The sequence below is a fragment of the Schistocerca serialis genome, chromosome 10, assembly GCF_023864345.2.
Source record: "Schistocerca serialis cubense isolate TAMUIC-IGC-003099 chromosome 10, iqSchSeri2.2, whole genome shotgun sequence".
NCBI lineage: Eukaryota > Metazoa > Arthropoda > Insecta > Orthoptera > Acrididae > Schistocerca > Schistocerca serialis.
Window position 1 is genome coordinate 221,268,097 of NC_064647.1, and position 21,001 is coordinate 221,289,097.

The 21,001-nt window shown below is 43.6% G+C and overlaps 1 protein-coding gene across 6 annotated transcripts in view; it reads right to left on the reverse strand.

Annotated features, from left to right (window-relative positions):
• Positions 1-21,001, reverse strand: part of LOC126425276 (echinoderm microtubule-associated protein-like 2) — a 723,324-nt gene that overhangs the window by 337,895 nt on the left and 364,428 nt on the right. The gene's annotated exons all lie outside the window — the stretch shown is intronic.

Sequence of the window (21,001 nt, forward strand, 5' to 3'; positions counted from 1 at the left end):
AGACCGGCAAGGGAACTTGCTGTTCCAACAGGACAATGCACGTCCGCATGTATCCCGTGCCACCCAACGTGCTCTAGAAGGTGTAAGTCAACTACCCCGGCCAGCAAGATATCCGGATCTGTCCCCCATTGAGCATGTTTGGGACTGGATGAAGCGTCGTCTCACGCGGTCTGCACGTCCAGCACGAACGCTGGTCCAACTGAGGCGCCAGGTGGAAATGGCATGGCAAGCCGTTCCACAGGACTACATCCAGCATCTCTACGATCGTCTCCATGGGAGAATAGCAGCCTGCATTGCTGCGAAAGGTGGATATACACTGTACTAGTGCCGACATTGTGCATGCTCTGTTGCCTGTGTCTATGTGCCTGTGGTTCTGTCAGTGTGATCATGTGATGTATCTGACCCCAGGAATGTGTCAATAAAGTTTCCCCTTCCTGGGACAATGAATTCACGGTGTTCTTATTTCAATTTCCAGGAGTGTATTTTCCCTTTTACGTATCTTATGAAAATATTAATAAATGCAATAGACAGTCACATCAATGTGATCACCTCTTAAAAGCTTGAACAACCACCGTTTGCAGTGAGGGTCGCTGCAAGATGTGCAAGAAGAGTGTCAGTGAGGTCCTGGAAGGTGCTGGAAGGGATCTGGAGCCACGTTGACTCCAGTGCTGCGGCCAGCTGCAGCATGTTTCTCGGTTGAGGATCCATGGTGCGAACAGCCCGATTGTGGTCGCCCCACAGATTCTATATTGGGTTTAAATCCGCATAGTTTGGTGACCAGGGCAGTATGGTAATAGCCTCATCCTGGTGCTCTTTGAACAACGCACAAACACTGTGAGCTGTGTGACACGTTGCATTGTCCTGTTGGAAGATGCCATCCTGCCACGGAAAAATGTGGACACGGTATCCAAGGACAGATTTACAGCACCTGTGACCTATCAGAACCATGACCGACTAATTATGAATGAAAAAAACCCGAACTGTTGAGACAAAAATCTTTCATTGTCATTTGCCTTCAGTCCACTGTAGATACCATCCAGTGCTACCCACAAAAATTTAGAAGTAGTGCTCTTCGGAATGTGATGCTTGTACTGTAGTGACGAATAAAATGTCTCCAGTCGTTAGATGTAGCAATGGTATTTTTAATTCGATACGAGCTGGTATCGCCGCCTCGCTGCACGCTCGTCTGTCTGAAAGGACATGATCACACAGGCGCCCCAAAAGGTCTTCAAACATTCTGTGATGTGGTTGGTCTCTGTGAGGGTCCTTGTTTTGGTATAGCCGTGCTGCCTCCAGACCGTTTCCATCTGCTTCGCCTTACACAAAACACCACCTCGGTTTGTTCCCGGAATGAATACCAGAGCATTCTGCTGCTTACAGTACGCTGCGTCAATCACACAGATTGCCAACACACAAGCTACCCACGGCACGTAGTGGGAGCAACTTTCTTTCGCCAGCGTCATCTATAGTGCGTTTCCGTGTACATGTTTATAGGATCTTTTTGCCTCCATTTCCAGTAAGTAATTCGTTCCTGCAGTTTGTTCTATTAATGTTCATCCTGTATGTTCCGAAATGATTCCCATCACATACACATATTTCTGTATCCAACATTTGTGGGACCCCTTTCTCTTCGTGAACTCCACTATAAGTTCTTCGACTAAAAGCTGCGCTTGCAACCATATTGACTCCCATACGAATAACTTCATCCGTCGCTGTCTTGAAAGACGTGTGAGTAGCGTTTCCAACTTCGGCTTGTGGAAAGGCTAACATGCATGTAAAGGGCAGGAATACGGGGAAAGACGTGCAAGTAATTCACGGTTGTCTTCTGTGGATGCTGCTTACTTGTATTTAACCTCAATAGGACTACACCCAATGCTATCCTCCCGTCTTGTTCTTTGAAGAGAAAGGCTGTTACGTCTCACAAATTTATGAGTGTTCGGAGTTGGTTCAGAAGGAACTGGAGAAGAGCTAATGAGGCCACTGTACAGGCGCCATTCAGAGCGCGCGCACGCACGCACACGCACAACCAACAGTAGAAAAACCCACGCGGTGACAGATCCATGTATCACCTAGCTCCAAGCTCCGACAATCACAGCTGAACGGGCGCCCAAGAAACCGACCGCTCTACGGTCTGCAGACTAACGCCCCTGCGGCGTCTAGACGTTCAAAAAAGCCAACGTTACGTCAGCCAATGGTGTATGGGCGCTATCACTTGTTTATTGCCAACTGGAATTATACACACGCACACGCATCTGTGGCGCGCGTCACGCAGTAGTCAGGCCTACTACAGACAAAGACACGATGAGTTTGCCTTCATTGGCTCCCCACGTTAAAATGTTAGTATGGTTCAAAGGGCTCTGAGCACTATGGGACTTAACATCGGAGGTCATCATCAGTCCCCTAGAACTTAGAACTACTTAAATCTAACTAACCTAAGGACATCACACACATCCATGCCCGAGGTAGGATTCGAACCTGCGATCGTAGCGGTTCCAGACTGAAGCGCCTAGAACCGCGCGGCCACCCCGGCCGGCAAAATTTTAGTAGCATTCCGTCTTCAGTCCACACGAGGCCCACCGGGACCATCAGACCGCCGTGTCATCCTCAGCTGAGGATGCGGATAGGAGGGGCGTTTTGTCACCACACCGCTCTCCCGGTCGTTATGATTGTTTTCTTTGACCGAAGTACCTCCTCAATTGGCATCACAAGGCTGAGTGCACCCCGAAAAATGGCAAGAGCGCATGGCGGCCCGGATGGTCACCCATCCAAGTGCTGTCCACGCCCAACAGCGCTTAACTTCGTGATCAGACGGGAACCGGTGTATCCACTGCGGCAAGGCTGTTGCCAAAATTTTAGTAGGAAGGAAGATAAAAGTTTGAACGTCCCTTTGACGACATCGCCATTACAGATGCAGCAGAAACTCTCATTCGCTAAGTAAATCGGTCGCCTCCTTTTCAAAGGGACCTTCTCGGGAAAGTTGAACTAGTGTTATCATTGGAAAATCGAATTTCCTTCCTTTTTGAGTTACTGACCAAACAGAAAATGTTCCAAGCAAATAGACTTGGATTTGCAGTTGTTGTTGTTGTTGTGGTCTTCAGTCCTGAGACTCGATTGATGCAGCTCTCCATGCTACTCTATCCTGTGCAAGCTTCTTCATCAAAAATGGCTCTGAGCACTATGGGACTTAACATCTATGGTCATCAGTCCCCTAGAACTTAGAACTACTTAAACCTAACTAAGGAAATCACACAACACCCAGTCATCACGAGGCAGAGAAAACCCCTGACCCCGCCGGAAATCGAACCCGGGAACCCGGGCGAGAGAAGCGAGAACGTTACCGCTCGACCAGGCGAGCTGCGGACAAGCCTCTTCATCTCCCAGTACCTACTGCAACCTACATCCTTCTGAATCTGCTTAGTGTATTCATCCCTTGGTCTCCCTCTACGATTTTTACCCTCCACGCTGCCCTCCAATGCTATATTGGTGATCCCTTGTTGTCTCAGAACATGTCCTACCAACCGATCCCTTTTTCTAGTCAAGTTGTGCCACAAACTCCTCTTCTCCTCAATCCTATTCAATATGTCCTCATTAGTTACATGATCCACCCATCTTATCTTCAGCATTCTTCTGTAGCACATTTCGAAAGCTTCTGTTCTCTTCTTGACCAAACTATTTATCGTCCATGTTTCACTTCCATACATGGCTACACTCCACACAAATACTTTCAGACACGACTTCCTGACACTTAAATCTACACTCGATGTTAACAAATTTCTCTTCTTCAGAAACGCTTTCCTTGCCATTGCCAGTCTACATTTTACATCCTGTCTGCTTCGACCATCATCAGTTATTTTGTTCCCAAATAGCAAAACTACTTTAAGTGTCTCATTTCCTAATCTAATTCCCTCAGCATCACCCGAGTTAACTCGACTACATTCCATTATCCTCGTTTTGCTTTTGTTGATGTTAGTCCTATATGCTCCTTTCAAGACACTGTCCATCCCGTTTAGCTGCTCTTCCAGGTCCTTTGTTGTCTCTGGCAGAATTACAATGTCATCGGCGAACCTCAAAGTTTTTATTTTTTCTCCGTAAATTTTAATACCTACTCCGAATATTTCTTTTGTTTCCTTTACTGCTTGCTCAATATACAGATTGAATAACATCGGGGAGAGGCTACAACCCTGTCTCAGGCCCTTCCCAACCACTGCTTCCCTTTTATGTCCCTTGACTCTTATAACTGGATTTGCACTATCCTGATCAAAAGTATTCGGACACTTACGTGCTGCAGTATTGACGACCGGTAGACGTCAGAGAGGCGCACCCGCCATTACGAAATGAGGCTGAGAGTAGTGTGTTGTCAGTAGCGGAGTAGTAACAGCAGACAGGGTCGCCCAGGGAGATCAGTGACTTCAAAATTGGACTAGACGTTGGATGTCACCTGAGCAACAAATCCATCGAGGATATTTCGACCCTTCTAATGCTGCCGAAGTCGATTGCTGGTGATGTGACTGTGGGCGAAGGAAGAACCACAGCGGCTCGAGACCAGGCAGGCCTAATTTACCGACTGACAGGGACTGTCAAGTACTGCCGAAGCCTTGTAAAAAAAGTCAGAGGAATGAATCACTCGTGAGTTCCAAAGCAGTCCAGCCAGCTCAATGAGTGTGCTTTGTCACTTCAAAAAATTGGATACAAAGGTCGCACAGCTCCCCATAAGCCTCACATTTCTGTTGTGGATGCAAAAAGACTCTTGATGTGGTGTACATAACGACGCCAGTTGACAGCGGGTGACTGGAAATGAGAGATTTGGAGTGATGACTCATGCTATGCCCTGTGCCAATCCGAAGGAAAGGTTTGGGTTTGGCGAAGACCTGCAGAACATTTTCTTGTCTCCATGTGCCAAAAGCGAGGTACGCAACAGGTGGCATTATTGCATGGGGATATTTTTCGTGGTTAGAGTGTGGTCTCTTTACTACGTTTAAGGGAATGCTAAATGCGGAAGGACATGAACCAATTTTACAGCAATGTGTTCTGCCCGAAGCACACTATAGTTGTTGGTAACGCCATGACAATGCGCGCTGTTACAAAGCATCGTCTCTGAGGCAACTGTTTGGGGAGATAACATTGTTAAAATTGACTGGCCTGTCCAGTGTCTCAACCTCAACCCAATGGGACACCTTTGGAATGGGTTACAACGCAGACCTCGCTCCAGGCGCCAGCGTCCAACATTTGGACACTTGAGCAAGGATGAGCTGTCTTTCCTCCATAATACATTCGGACATTTGACTGAAAATGAGCAGAGTTCAAGTATCATAAAGGCAAAGGGTGGACGTACCCCTTGTTGATATATACTGACAGCTGTGCAGGTTTTTCATCACGTGGTACAGATGTTCAGTGGGCGAGGCTTAACAGCTTCTGTTTATTCTTCTCTGGGTTCACAAACTGAGAAAATAAACTTTTAGTTCCGAGATTGAGTGGCATATACTGCGTGAAGAGTTTGACAGAGCACTGAAAGACCTAAGTCGAAACAAGGCCCCGGGAGTAGACAACATTCCATTAGAAGTACTGATAGCCTTCGGAGAGCCAGCCCAGACAAAACTCTACCATCTGGTGAGCAAAATGTACGAGACAGGCGAAATACCCTCAGACTTCAAGAAGAATATAATAATCCCGATCCCAAAGAAAGCAGGGGTTGACAGATGTGAAAATTACCGAACTATCAGTTTAATAAGCCACGGCTGCAAAAAACTATCGCGAATTATTTATAGACGAATGGAAAAACTGGTAGAAGCCGACCTCGGGGAAGATCAGTTTGGATTCCGTAGAAATGTTGGAACACGTGAGGCAATACTAACCCTACGATTTATCTTAGAAGCTAGATTAAGGAAAGGCAAACCTACGTTTCTAGCATTTGTAGACCTAGAGAAAGCTTTTGACAATGTTGACTGGAATACTCTCTTTCAAACTGTGAAGGTGGCAGGGGTAAAATACAGGGAGCGAAAGGCTGTTTACAATTTGTACAGAAACCAGATGGCAGTTCTAAGAGTCGAGGGGCACGAAAGGGAAGCAGTGGTTGGGAAGGGAGTGAGACAGGGTTGTAGCCTATCCCCGATGTTATTAAATCTGTATATTGAGCAAGCAGTGAAGGAAACAAAAGAAAAATTCGAAGTAGTTATTAAAATCCGTGGAGAAGAAATAAAAACTTTGAGGTTCGCCGATGGCATTGTAATTCTGTCAGAGACAGGAAAGGACTTGGAAGAGCGGTTGAACGGAATGGACAGTGTCTTGAAGGGAGGATATAAGATGAACATCTTCAAAGGCAAAACGAGGATAATGGAATGTAATCGAATTAAGTCGGGTGATGCTGCGGGAATTGGATTAGGAAATGAGACGCTTGAAGTAGTAAATGAGTTTTGCTATTTGGGGAGCAATATAACTGATGATGGTCCAGTCCAAGTAGAGGGGACATAAAATGTAGACTGGCAATGGCAAGGGAAGCGTTTCTGAAGAAGAGAAATGTGTTAACATGGAGTATTGATTTAAGTGCTAGGAAGTCTTTTCTGAAAGTATTTGTATGGAGTGTAGCCATGTAAGGAAGTGAAACATGGACAATAAATAGTTTGGACAAAAAGAGAATAGAAGCTTTCTGAATATGGTGCTACATAAGAATGCTGAAGATTAGATGGGTAGATCACTTAACTAATGAGGAGGTATTGAATAGAATTGTGGAGAAGAGAAATTTGTAGCACAACTTGACCAGAAGAAGGGATCGGTTGGTAGGACATGTTTTGAGGCATCAAGGGTTCGCCAATTTAGTATAGGAGGACAGCGTGGAAGGTAAACATCGTAGAGGGAGACCAAGAGATGAATACACTAAGCAGATTCAGAAGGATGTAGGTTGCAGTAAGTACTGGAAGATGAAGAGGCTTGCACAGGATGAAGTAGTATGGAGAGCTGCATCAAACCATGGCAGCGCCATCTAGGGGGCCAACCATAGCGCCATCTGGTTTCCCCCTTCAAGCTAGACAAGTTTCGTTTTTTTTTTTAGTTTTTTGCTTTGACGCTTTTTTCGTGAGCAGGAGATCCCGGGTTAGAAGTTCGAGTCTCGGTCGGGGCACACATCTTCAAGTGTTTCCGTTGGTGTTTATCAACGCCTGTAAGCAGCTAGAAAGGTCTGTATTTCATTGTAATTTCACTCTCATTCATTCCATCTGTTTGGCCCAATGAAGGATACACTCTACAGAAAGCAGTACGTGGATGAAGTTATTGCTGCGGTCATACAGCCTACCACACTGAACGGAGATTATGCTGAAAAGTAGGCTTTTATAGCCAAAAGAGTGGGCAATAATATAGTGTAACGGAATCCTGAATTAAAGCAACCTGCTTCCAGAAATGCATGTGTCGCATTACGTCTTGAAAGCCCCGCGTACAAACGCGTACTCTGCAACTTCTCCGTCCTAAGGAAAATAACGCAAGTGACGCTAGACAGTATTATGAAATCGCGGAGCGTTAATATAAGGCGAGAACACGGTTACTGAGGGAGGCAGCGTCTTGTAAATTTAATTAGGAAGTAGCGATGGAAATAGCGAGATGAATGTGGTGACTGCGCGGTCCGTTTTTCGGTGACGGACACGCTGAAGTTGCAGACAACACTTTCGGTCATTCATACCTCACCCGGCTGCGAAGTTCCAGGGCAAACAGTAGCGCTCTCTCTGTCCCAGGGGCTATCATCTGTGGCCTTGGGACAGGAGATCCTTCTCAGCGCTGCGTCATGTCACGCGATTGGCAACTGCTCACGAACTCCATGTGCCCTGCAGAACTGCTGTTAAGTTAGATAAGAACTGGCCCTTGGTTTTACCCAGACACGCATACATGTCCCCCCTGTTTGACTCTTTTTCTAAAAAAAAGAGTCGAGGTTTTCTACGAACTTCACGCTTTTCATCTTGCTTCTTTTCGGCACTGGCACTACATTAGTTTCGCCGTCTGGCAACCAATCAACCCGTAAAAAAGGCTCACGCACTGAAATACACAATAAAAAGCACTCCGTCGTCAGGCCACGAGTGGCCTACCGGGACCACCCGACCGCCGTGTCATCCTCAGAGGAGGATGCGGATAGGAGGGGCGTGGGGTCAGCACACCACTCTCCCGGTCGTTATGATGGTATTCTCGACCGAAGCCACTACTATTCGGTCGAGTAGCTCCTCAATTGGCATCACGAGGCTGAGTGCACCCCGAAAAAATGGCAACAGCGCATGGCGGCCTGGATGGTCACCCATGCAAGTGCCGACCACGCCCGACAGCGCTTAACTTCGGTGATCTCACGGGAACCGGTGTCTGAAATACACAATAACAGCAACCAATTATTTTTTTCCGATTTCTGACTGGCTACTGGATGTGAATAAGTTCGATTCAAAGGCTATTGAGTGCAGGTTTGCCATATTGCCTATATTCATACTAGAAGCAAAAATTTAATTTCAGTTACGTTGACATTTTGTGTAGAGAACAGACAGTGTTATACGAGGGTGAGTCAAATGAAAACCTTAAATTTGTAATAACAAATCGAAATTTCGCGCCATTATCCTGTAAGTTGGTAACCATGGTACGAATAGTCTGCAGAATGGGCTGTAGGTAGCAGCATCTACATCCATACTCCGCAAGCCAACTGACGGTGTGTGGCGGAGGGTACCTTCAGTACCTCTATCGGTTCTCCCTTCTATTCCAGTCTCGTATTGTTCGTGGAAAGAAGGATTGTCGGTATGCTTCTGTGTGGGCTCTAATCTCTCTGATTTTATCCTCATGGTCTCTTCGCGAGATATACATAGGAGGGAGCAATACACTGCTTGACTCCTCGGTGAAGGTATGTTCTCGAAACTTCAACAAAAGCCCGTACCGAGCTACTGAGCGTCTCTCCTGCAGAGTCTTCCACTGGACTTTATCTGTCATCTCCGTAACGCTTTCGCGATTACTATATGATACTGTAACGAAGCGCGCTGCTCTCCATTGGATCTTCTCTATCTCTTCTATCAACCCTATCTGGTACGGACCCCACACTGCTGAGCAGTATTCAAGCAGTGGGCGAACAAGCGTACTGTAACCTACTTCCTTTGTTTTCGGATTGCATTTCCTAAGGATTCTTCCAATGAATCTCAGTCTGGCATATGCTTTACCGACGATCAACTTTATATGATCATTCCATTTTAAATCACTCCTAATGCGTACTCCCAGATTATTTATGGAATTAACTGCTTCCAGTTGCTGACTTGCTATATTGTAGCTAAATGATAAGGGATCTTTCTTTCTATGTATTCGCAGCACATTACACTTGTCTACATTGAGATTCAATTGCCATTCCCTGCAGCATGCGTCAGCATAGTGCAGATACACACATACCGTCGCAGTATCAGTATAAAGATGGCCGCTCCACTTGCGACTTGCACCAGGGAAGAAAAGCGTTCTGTTATTCGGTTTTTGGGTAGTGAAGGTGTGAAACCTATTGAAATTCATCGACGAATGAAGGTTCAGTACGGTGATGCATGTTTGTCACAGCAGCAAGCCTACGAATGTAGTAGGAAGTTCGCAAATGGTGTGACTTTAGTGTAAGATGCTCCTCGTCCAGGTCAGGCACAACGAGTTGTGACTCCAGAGAACAAGTGATTTCCATATGTTTGGACCACTCAAAGACGCAATGGGAGGAAAGAAGTTCCGTTCTGATGAAGAGGTACGCCACGCGGTGCATGAGTGGTTGCATGGACTACCAAATGAATTTTTTTCTAAAGGAATTTATGCACTTTGTAAGCGCTGGAGGACTTGCATTGAGCGTGGGGGGGATTATGTTGAAAAGTGATACAGCTTTGTACCAATTCTGCAGAGCGAATAGTATTTTTAAAAAATATTTAAGGTTTTCATTTGACTCACCCTCATATAAAATAGCCTCAGTATAGTGATTTTTACGCATCGAGCAAGGTTTAATCTGCAGTCCGGTTTTCAGCAGGAAAGTGGCCTAAATGGGGACGCCTGCCAACCCTGGTGAAGAATACTCGTAGTAGAAAATTTTCTTGAACTTTAGATTCTCTATACATCCGGCAGGTTTCCGCTCCCCCCTTTCATTAAATCAATTTCCCCGGTTATCCTACAAGAGTTACGAGACTTTTTCATCGATATAGCGGCAAATTTCGGAAAACTTGCTGTAAGGAAACTGGCTATGGACCGACGTTTTATTCTAATGACGAAACTGAGCAACACTAACTGATTACGTGATATTGCGAAATTCTTGGACAGAAGAGGAAAACACACCTCTGCGCCTGAATATACGAGAAATCCTTATGAAGGTAATAACTAAAGTATTGGAAAGAAAGCTTGCTTTCTTTCTGTAGCGGACTCTGCGTGGTTTTGAAACTTCCTGGCATGTTTGCTCAGCCGTGAATCGAACCCGGAACCCCCGTCCTTCGCGGAGAAAGTCTCTACTGACCGAACCATCCATGCATGACTCATGACCAGGTTCAAGCTTTACATCCGGCAGTAGCTCTTCTCATACGTTCCAATCTAAGGTAAGTTTTGCTGCGTACCTTGCGGGAATATCACTCTTGATATTGGGGAGAAATGGGTTAGCCACAGCATACGACATTGTTTCCGGAATGAAATTTTCACTCTGCAGTGGAGTGCGCGCCGATTTGAAACTTTCTGGCAGATTAAAACTGTGTGCTGGGTCAGGACTGGAATCCTACACTGTGTCTACGTCATTCTCCCTGAGTAAAAGGTAGATTCAGTTCTGTGCCACAAATACCCATACCAGAAATTTATATGGCACATGAGCAGGAGTCTTAAGTAGGGTACATCGCTCCAGATTTTTGGGTCTACATACTGATGAAAACTTTAACTGGAAAAAATATATTACTGAGCTTCTCACAGAATTAAGTTCAGCTACTTTTGCTCTTCGTATAATTGCTAGTCTTGGAAGCAAATCAAGCAACCTCCTGACATATTTTGCATAGTGTCAATTATGCCGCACGGAACAATTTTTCGGAGTAACTCATCACATACAAAGAACTGATTTCACAATGGCGAACATGTAGTGTTCACTCACGGACCTCATGTCTTTTTGACTCTTCAAGGAACCAGGCATTCTAACTGCACATGCACAATAAACATATTCGGTAATGAAATTCGTCATTAATAATCCATCACAATTCGAGAAGAATAGTGATTTATATACCTACAAAATTCGAGCGGAAAATGACCTTTTTTACCCATTGCTAAAGCTGTCAGTGGCTCAAAGAGGAGTTCAGTATGCACCGACGAATATTTTAGATCATTTGCCCAATAATATAATATGTCTGACAGGTAACAAAGCAAGTTTTAAATCTAATTTAAAATTATTAGTTCCCATGGACAACTTTTTCTGTCCCACTGACGAATTTTTCTTTAAAGACTGAAAGAAGAATATATAAAAGCAGGCTTTCTGGCTTTGTGAACGCATTGACAAAATGTAAAACAACCACGTTTCGGTCACTGTTGCAAGTAACCTTTTTCAGTGACCGAAACGTCGGTAGTTTAACATACTGACAATGCAGTCACAAACCCAGAAAAATTTTATTGACTGAAAGAAGAATAATTTAAGTGTAATTGCACGAGTAGGACTAGTGTGTTCACTAATTTTAACAGTAATGATGTATACATATCCAGTAAACTGACTCATTCCGCATCATTTCGACAAAAGAATCTTTCAGATAAGGTCGTCACCGTTGTGGTCAGTCCAGAGACTGGTTTGATGCAGCTCTCCATGCTACTCTATCCTGTGCAAGCTTCTTCATCTCCCAGTACCTTCTGCAGCCTACATCCTTCTGAATCTGCTTAGTGTATTCATCTCTTGGTCTCCCTCTACGATTTTTACCCTCCACGCGGCCCTCCAATACTAAATTGGTAACCCCTGGATGCCTCAGAATGTGTCCTACCAACCGATTCCTTCTTCTAGTGAAGTTGTGACAAATTCCTCTCCTCCTCAATTGCATTCAGTACCACCTCATTAGTTACGTGATCTAATCTTCAGCATTCTTCTGTAGCAACACAAATCGAAACCTTCTATTCTCTTCTTGACTAATTTATCGTCCACATTTCACTTCCATACATGGCTACACTCCATACAAATACTTTCAGAAAATACTTCCTGACACTTAAAACTATACTCGATATTAACAAATTTCGCTTCTTCAGAAACGCTTTCCTTGCCATAGCATGTCTACATTTTATGTCCTCTCTACTTCGACCATTATCAGTTATTTTGCTCCCCAAATAGCAAAACTCATTTACTACTTTAAGCGTCTCATTTCCTAATCTAATTCCCGCAGCATCACCCGATTTAATTCGACTATATTGCATTATCCTCCTTTTGCTTTTGTTGATGTTCATCTTATATCCCCCTTTCAAGACACTTCATTTCGTTGCACTGCTCTTCCATGTCCTTTGCTGTCTGTGACAGGATTACGATGTCATCGGCGAACCTCAAAGTTTTTATTTCTTCTCCGTGGATTTTAATTCCTACTCCAAATTTTTCTTTTGTTTCCTTTACTGCTTGCTCAACATACTGATAAGCTACAATCCTCTCTCACTCCTTTACAACCACAGCTTCTCTTTCATGCCCCTCGACTCTTGTAACTGCCATGTTGTTTCTGTACTAATTCTAGGTAACCTTTCGCTCCCTGTATTTGACCCCTGCCACCTTCAGAATTTGAAAGAGTATTCCAGTCAACATTGTCAGATGAGGTATGGATCATGTAATTAAGTAACTTTCTCCGCAATATACTTTCTCCCAAGAAAGCTAATCCCGCAAGGTATGCAGCAGACCCTCTCCGAGGCTCAGAACGCATGAGGATCGCGCTGGCGGAAATACAGCCCTTACAGGGCGGGCCGTAGCTTAATAGCATTGTCCGCGAATCGGAACACAGTTTTAATTTTCCAAAGAGTTTCAAAGAATTCTGTCTCAAATTTCATCCTCACTACTCTCTCTCTTAGCAGGATCCATTTGTGAAGAATATTGTGTTGAGGAACTTAAGTATTTCAAGAAAAACTAATCTATTACAGTGTTTTTCAAAATACAACCATTCAAAGAATAATTCTTAGGGAGTATACGTTCAGCCGCATACACTGGGTGATTTTATCACATGGAAGCAAACTGCACGAAACAGTGCCCGAGAGAATCAAGGGCAAAACGGTGTCGTGGTCGGAAATGCGTTCCAAGGAAGATACATCCATCTGAAGATGTAGATAAACGAGCTTCGATAGAGTAGGTTTCAGTGACAAAGCACGTATGAAAGAACACACCAGGCGAGTAGGAGTTTTCTGTCCTTTTGAGTGCGGAGCTAAAACACTAGCACAGGCACAACATTCCCACATACCAGGTGTGTTATCACGTGTGCTTTCTATCATTCAGACATACACTGTCAAAGATCCTTTACCTACACCTTCACGTCGGTGTACGTCCCTTGGAACCCATTTCTGGGCATATATGCATATGTACAGTATGGCAGAGTCCTGCACTGGAAGTTGGGTCTCACGCTGTTGATAAAGCTGCTATAATACTTGACTGTTAAGTTTTGTATTGATTATGACGAAATCACGAATAATCTACTGCGAAATAATCATTTTGAGGGCTCCTAATTCGCTTTTTCGTCGTAATCAATACAAAACTCAACAGTCAAGTGTTATAATGGCATTATCAATAGCACGAGACCAAGTCCTCCAGTGTAGGACTCTGCCATACAATACTCGGTGAACAAATAAAGAAAAACCTTGAATGCAGCAGGAGTTATCTTCTATGGAACTAGATATTCTCAGAATATATGCGTGTGATCTTTCTTGTTACTTATCCTATCAGGAAGCATTTCCTGAAGTTTGTCTCCATTTACCAACATCGCCCTGTATACAGGTTGTAGCGAGGCGCTTTTTCTCAGGTTTTTCGGCAGGTATATGCAATTTCGTTTTTCCAATGCGTAGCTTTAGTCTACCCAAACAAACAGTGCTGATCACGTCTTTAATGCGACTTCCAGTGTCGACGAAAAGCATCGGTTTGTTTCCTCTCACAAACAAAATCATTTTTCAAGCTGAATGTTACGTGACCATTCGACAGAGCGGTGTAAAATTATTGCGATATTTATCTTCTCGATTATTGAGAATTTTTGGGAAAACACTAAAAAATTAGCTGGAAATAAATTTTTAAAACCCAGGAAGAACAATGTGGCTTCACAGCAGGTAAATCGTGCGTAGTCCATATTTTCACATTACGAGAGATCTTAGAGAAACATAGGGAAAAATAAAAAAAGGTAGGATTAATTTTTATAGATTTAGGAAGAAGCATATGATACTGTCCCGAGAGAACTACATTGGAGTGCATTACATTTGGCAAACATGAAGTGTGTCTTAATTAAAATAATACAGGAAATGTATAAAGATAACATATGTCGAGTGAAAACTGGTGGTACAATTTCACAGAAATGTAGAACAAGCAAGGGTCTGTTACAAGGCTGCCCCAGTCACCAACATTATTAAAAATCTATATACACTCCTGGAAATGGAAAAAAGAACACATTGACACCGGTGTGTCAGACCCACCATACTTGCTCCGGACACTGCGAGAGGGCTGTACAAGCAATGATCACACGCACGGCACAGCGGACACACCAGGAACCGCGGTGTTGGCCGTCGAATGGCGCTAGCTGCGCAGCATTTGTGCACCGCCGCCGTCAGTGTCAGCCAGTTTGCCGTGGCATACGGGGCTCCATCGCAGTCTTTAACACTGGTAGCATGCCGCGACAGCGTGGACGTGAACCGTATGTGCAGTTGACGGACTTTGAGCGAGGGCGTATAGTGGGCATGCGGGAGGCCGGGTGGACGTACCGCCGAATTGCTCAACACGTGGGGCGTGAGGTCTCCACAGTACATCGATGTTGTCGCCAGTGGTCGGCGGAAGGTGCACGTGCCCGTCGACCTGGGACCGGACCGCAGCGACGCACGGATGCACGCCAAGACCGTAGGATCCTACGCAGTGCCGTAGGGGACCGCACCGCCACTTCCCAGCAAATTAGGGACACTGTTGCTCCTGGGGTATCGGCGAGGACCATTCGCAACCGTCTCCATGAAGCTGGGCTACGGTCCCGCACACCGTTAGGCCGTCTTCCGCTCACGCCCCAACATCGTGCAGCCCGCCTCCAATGGTGTCGCGACAGGCGTGAATGGAGGGACGAATGGAGACGTGTCGTCTTCAGCGATGAGAGTCGCTTCTGCCTTGGTGCCAATGATGGTCGTATGCGTGTTTGGCGCCATGCAGGTGAGCGCCACAATCAGGACTGCATACGACCGAGGCACACAGGGCCAACACCCGGCATCATGGTGTGGGGAGCGATCTCCTACACTGGCCGTACACCACTGGTGATCGTCGAGGGGACACTGAATAGTGCACGGTACATCCAAACCGTCATCGAACCCATCGTTCTACCATTCCTAGACCGGCAAGGGAACTTGCTGTTCCAACAGGACAATGCACGTCCGCATGTATCCTGTGCCACCCAACGTGCTCTAGAAGGTGTAAGTCAACTACCCTGGCCAGCAAGATCTCCGGATCTGTCCCCCATTGAGCATGTTTGGGACTGGATGAAGCGTCGTCCCACGCGGTCTGCACGTCCAGCACGAACGCTGGTGCAACTGAGGCGCCAGGTGGAAATGGCATGGCAAGCCGTTCCACAGGACTACATCCAGCATCTCTACGATCGTCTCCATGGGAGAATAGCAGCCTGCATTGCTGCGAAAGGTGGATATACACTGTACTAGTGCCGACATTGTGCATGCTCTGTTGCCTGTGTCTATGTGCCTGTGGTTCTGTCAGTGTGATCATGTGATGTATCTGACCCCAGGAATGTGTCAATAAAGTTTCCCCTTCCTGGGACAATGAATTCACGGTGTTCTTATTTCAATTTCCAGGAGTGTAGATATCAGTCTTAAGACATGGTCTCGTGAATGCAATGGACTGGGGCTAGAAATTAAAGATGGAGTTTATTTACATCACCTACTATTTGCTGGTGATACGTTATAGCATAAGACGGGGAGGATGCAAATTGTATGTGTAACCAATTAGCAACGGAATATAGAAACAGGGAATTGAAGATTAATTACCAGGAAACAGAATATCTCGCATGATTCATACATACAGGGAAAGAAAAAAAGAAGGTCATTACTTTCTGTTATTTGACTCCACTTTAGAGTCGCAGGGAAAAATCAGAGTTAGAAATTAATAAGATAATCAGCAGTGGAACGAAGGTCGTTGGGATTTGTTTTGATTCTTGGTAGTTGGCGTTGTAAGTCAAGAAAATCCATGTTATTTTTGCGTGGAAAATGGTTACGGATAAATAAAAAAACTTGTTTACTTCGCAAATTTTGATTCGCTAAAATTAAAACTCTCCCTCTCTCCCCTTAAGGTGGGGTTTGAGAGAGATGAATTCGAGTTTCGCAAATGTTGACCCAAATATTAATTTTTGCCGCAGATTCGGATAAGTTTTGTTTCTTTGGTGGTCATGAGGCCACACAAGTTTGAATTGTCAGACAAATAATCTGAATAAGTAACTAATTAACATTTATGAAGTAAATAAGATTTTTTTTATTTATCCGTAACCATTTTCCACGCTAAAATGAGAACCAGAACTCGTACTTCATGGATGTACCTCCAGTGAACATAAAGCGAAACCATGTACTGTGTGTGTAGCGCCGCTACGCTCCAACCTTGAAAGGCATTTGTCCGCTCTTGAAATAACAGTGTAAACATGCACCTCATATTAGAATCACCAGTCCAAACTTAACACTTCACGCTATAAATACCTATCACAAATTACGTAATTGTGTATAGGAGAATGTAAACAGTTCGATATGTTTATCACAACTTTTTATGCCCCAAACGTGAAAAAGAAAATAATTTTGCTTTCACGAATGTGAAGGGCATATAATATTCGGCCAAAGAGCTTAACTTAAAAAAATACTGTGACAATGCATACAAGCCGGGATGTGTTTACAAACCAAAATGTGTACTAACTAACGCGTTGCATACACCCGCTTAAACACTGTAGCGCAAGTCGATTCTCCCTTTCATTGAACGAATTCATACGAGTTACGGTCAGATAAAAATTCCAGATTAACAGTATCTGCCTAGACAGTGAGGCAGAATATATGGCCAAGTGTCGCGTAATTGACGTAGCTTGTATGTACTAATATAACAGTTAAAGTCGGAGATTTGACTATTGTGTATTACAGCTTCTCTGGCCTTACTAATAAGCTTTAGTTATTTGTGGAGCGAACGGAGACCTCGGGTTATGCTATAAATTAGTCTTATCACAACCTACGTTTCCCAACCACATTCGTTGGCTTCACAAACTCTCTCCTTCCAAACTAACCTACACCTCAAGCTACGCTACAGAATTTTTTATCAGGATAGCCAGGTTTCACATCGTTACACAATAAGAAAATGCACTCGTCGTCAAATTTTGCATCATGAATATTTGTGCTAGTAATCCATCGTGTTCAGTGTAGTAGTTTAGTCCAATGCGACACTTTTCGGGACGTTACAGCTGCATCACGTTATCACCTAGCAGTAAGGCAGCAACGTGTGGTTCTTAGTTTTACGCGAATAACCGCTGCCGAAATTAATGACGATTGACGGTTTCCTCCATTTCACCACGACACGTTCATCTTATTTACTTATTAAAACCTTCCACATTTGCACTTAAACTTCGGAAAATGCAAAATGGTTAAGGCTGTACTACGCTACCCAAATGACAAATTTGTGAATCTAGGGTGTATTAAAGAAACAATTCTCATATTACTATCGTTTACTTAAACAGATAAAATAAAACAATTCATAGTTATGATAGTTAACAATTATTTTTACATTGCATACGATTTGGCATGCTTTTCAGTAATAAGCATTTCAAATCAGCCGCAGTACACTCAAGAACGTAAACCTGATTTTTAACTGGCACTACTCTGAATACTGTAGTAAAGCCATAAAAATGTTGCATTATTTGAAGTGCAAGCGAATATGCAGCAGTCCTTTACCAACGCAGAAGTTGAACATTTTTTCGCCGTATGAAGGAAACCATTAATAATACTGTATCCTTTATCTTGTCTGAACGATAACAGCGTCGTTCATTTACTGCCAGATGATAAACTGAAGCGGATACAGCTCACAAAAAAAAAAAAACGTCAATATAGCCCTTGAATAAAGTTTTGGAGCTCCGATAGGCATTGGACTAAAAGAAGAAAACGATATATTCTGACTACAGGATCCGTATTACAAGTGAAGAATATCATCAACCTAAACTGGCACCCAACTGGATAACACAAAATGGAGTCATCACACAGATAAACCAATCAAGAAGCTCCGTCCAGAGTGTTCCGTCGCGGATGCTCAGAGTGTGAAAATATGTTGTTGACATCCACCTACACAAGGAGAAATGACCATCGTAATAAAATGCGAAAAATCAGATCTCGCACGGAAATATTTAGTTTTTCGTCTTTTCCACGGGCTATTCGAAGGTGGAACGGTAGGAATATAGTAAAAATGGTTCAATGAACCCTCTGCCAAGCATTTAAGAATGAACTGCTGAATAGTCGTATCGATGTAGACACGTCTTTCCTTGTATTGACCTAAAGAGAAGACTCTGGCTTATGTCGCTTGTTTCCACTCACTGTTGTCTTACAATATGTTCTATGGCATTAAACCCGAAGCAGCTGTTTATTCAATTAAAGATCAAGAAGAAGGGTTCATAATGGAGTAATGTAGTCCTACATTGTCGCAGTTACTCAGTAAGTTCCCACCAACACGAAAGCCAGAAATTCTGATTTCATCTGGAAAAAAAAACACGTATTCCATTACAGTACTTTAAAATTTACGTACATTACATAATTTACGTCATGTCTTAGGATCCTTCATATCAGCTGTTATAATAAATGGAAAACACTGTCTGGCCCACTTTTTTTAACAACCGTCTACCGCTTTTGGTCTGCCCTGCAAATCATCTTCAGATCTGGATCTGCAAGACACATTTGTCAACTCTGGTATGAATGAGATAAAACGCGTAAAAACGTTTGTCTAATTCATACCGCTGTTGACAAACTGCACCTTGCGTAGCCAGACCTGACGATCTACAGGTTCGACCACAACCGGTTATCGGTTATAAAAGAAACTGTTCTCCAGACGGTGTTTTTACATTTATTATACCTCATTAGCCACTCTTTCTACAAGTTATTATCTAGACTCAAGGATTGGCATGTTCTGTTAGCTACATGCTAAGTACCAGTGTTTGTTGTAAAGCTACGGGTGGTAAATAATAATGTACTGTAAATAGAACTCAGTAATTACCGACATAGGTAAATATTATCTTCGAAAAAAAAATGCTGTAATCAAGTTAGGTAAACAACAGCTGTATGGTATAGCGCTGCATCGTATGGAAGTGAATCTTTGATTGTGGGTAAATCAGAAGAAAAGAGAATCTAAGCGTTTGAAATCCAGAAAATCATTAAGACTGATAAGAGAAGAACGTAGGTTCTCCGCAGAATCTGCGAGGAACCGAATACGTGGAAAATATTGAACTGAAAAAGGGCCAACATGATAGGACACGTGTTCAGACACCAGGGATAACTTCCTTGGTACTAGAGGAAGCCGTAGATGGTAAAAATTGTAGAGGAAGACAGAGATTGGAATATATTCAACAAATAATTGAGGATGAAGGTTGCAAGTTACACTCTGACATGAAGAGGCTGGTTACCCCCCCCCCCCCCCCCCCCCACACACACACACACACAAAGTGTAAATGAGGAGGCAAAAGCATTTTATACAAAATGACCGGTTTTTTGTTAATTTACTCATTTACGATTAGCTGGCATAAGCATGAATAGCATTAAGCAATACGATGATGTTTTATTGTTAATAGAGGTTAGGTTTCTATGATTTCCTAGTCTTTTACTAATATATATCTTGACTCCTTCCACGCTCCTGGTGATGGACTCTATGGAACACGCTGGGTAGAGCGAACAGTCACCATACACTTTTTCAAAAATTTGTTTCTGTTATGACACATTCGTTTGCCACACCAACATAACAAACGATCCCCTTTCAAAATAATCAAGATATAATGTTGCGTTGCACATGATTCTGTCATCCCAGATTCCACAAAAAAGTTAGTGACATTAAGGTCGAAGCAAAATGGCAATATCGTGATTCTCGATACACTCCGAAGGATTTCGCATCCGTCCCCCCCCCCCCCCCAACTCAATATTAATGTCTTCAGTTAGTGTGAAAAAGCTGCAAGACAATCTTATCAATACTGCGACAGTTACTGGAAAATTTCCTGTATATAAACGGGCTATAGGCTTAATTCTAACAATAAAACAAGGAAAAACAGACGGACTGACTGTATAATCCTGAGAACTACTTGGACAGAAGCGGAAAACGTAGCTATGCGTTTGAATGACGAGAAATGGGTATGAAAATTCTGAGGACTGTATTGTTTCCAGCTTACTCTTCTTCTCCCATTTGTTCTCTCTCTCACGTAACAGTAAAATTCGTCAAAAAGATTGCGTGTTGTATTATAAAAAGAGCATGACAGTACAGTGTTTCTATAAGCAACCATACAGCGAAACAGTAATGATTTTCGACAAAAAGTATACGTGATAATCGTGCGAAATATTGGGAAAGGGGGGGGGGGGGGTGAAATGAGAAGAAATTATAAAAACGTATGCGCAATGGATATAAGAAGATGCATTCAATACGAACGCAGCAATATGCATATTTCGTCCAAGTCCCCGACGTTGGCGATGGACACCATAATGCTTCCACATTCAAGCCTGAGAGTTACGAAATTCATAATTTATGTACATAATCTCTACAAACGTATTCTTCATGTCGATTCCAACATCGCGTTCCCAGAACGGAAACTTCCTGTCTTATAAGTTTACAGTCGAGTTCATA